Consider the following 640-nt stretch of genomic DNA (forward strand, 5'->3'; position numbering starts at 1 on the left):
ACAACAGCACTATCAAGTGAGCCTTGGATGCTCTGGACCTTGAATAACTGCTGCCTTGATCACAATCTTGATTTGATCCTTGACTTGATGCCTGGGCAACTAGATGGATACCTGCCTTCTGGTCCCAGTGTCCCAGACCATGCTTATTTCTAGTTTTCTGTCCCCTGGGATCTGATTCTTAAGTTTCTGTATTTAAAGGGAAAAGCAGCTGGCACTGTGGCTTAGCTGGTTAAAGCCCCTGTCTAGTAAACAGGTGATCCTGGGTTCAAATCCCAGCAGTGCCTTCTTGGCTAGCAAACAGGATAAGCAGTTGCTGGGGACAAAAGGAAAAGACAAGACCTTGGTCTGATAAGTGATTTGGCTGTCAGGAAGAGCTTCTTTATGGTTAGGGTTGCCAGAATCTGGAACCCACATCCTACAAACTACCATAAACAAAGAACCTCCCAGAAACATGGACCACAGGGGTTACGTTCATAAGACCAGAATCATTGCAAATATACCAAAGAAGCTGTAATCTACCATATGCTCTAAGGAGAATGCTTGTGATATCCCCAACCAGTATGAAATCTGCCTTTTTACAACAAAGACACTCCAGCAAAGAAATAGACTCTATGTATCTTTGCAAGAGCCACTGAAATAC

General features: G+C 43.9%; 1 non-coding gene across 1 annotated transcript; it reads left to right on the forward strand.

Annotated features, from left to right (window-relative positions):
- Positions 1 to 210: 210 nt before the first annotated feature.
- Positions 211 to 284, forward strand: TRNAT-AGU. Its single transcript has one exon. It is a non-coding gene; the product is annotated as a tRNA-Thr (tRNA).
- Positions 285 to 640: the final 356 nt, after the last annotated feature.

Source organism: Crocodylus porosus, unplaced genomic scaffold (assembly GCF_001723895.1).
Source record: "Crocodylus porosus isolate Cpor-Errol unplaced genomic scaffold, CroPor_comp1, whole genome shotgun sequence".
In the NCBI taxonomy this organism is placed as follows: domain Eukaryota; kingdom Metazoa; phylum Chordata; order Crocodylia; family Crocodylidae; genus Crocodylus; species Crocodylus porosus.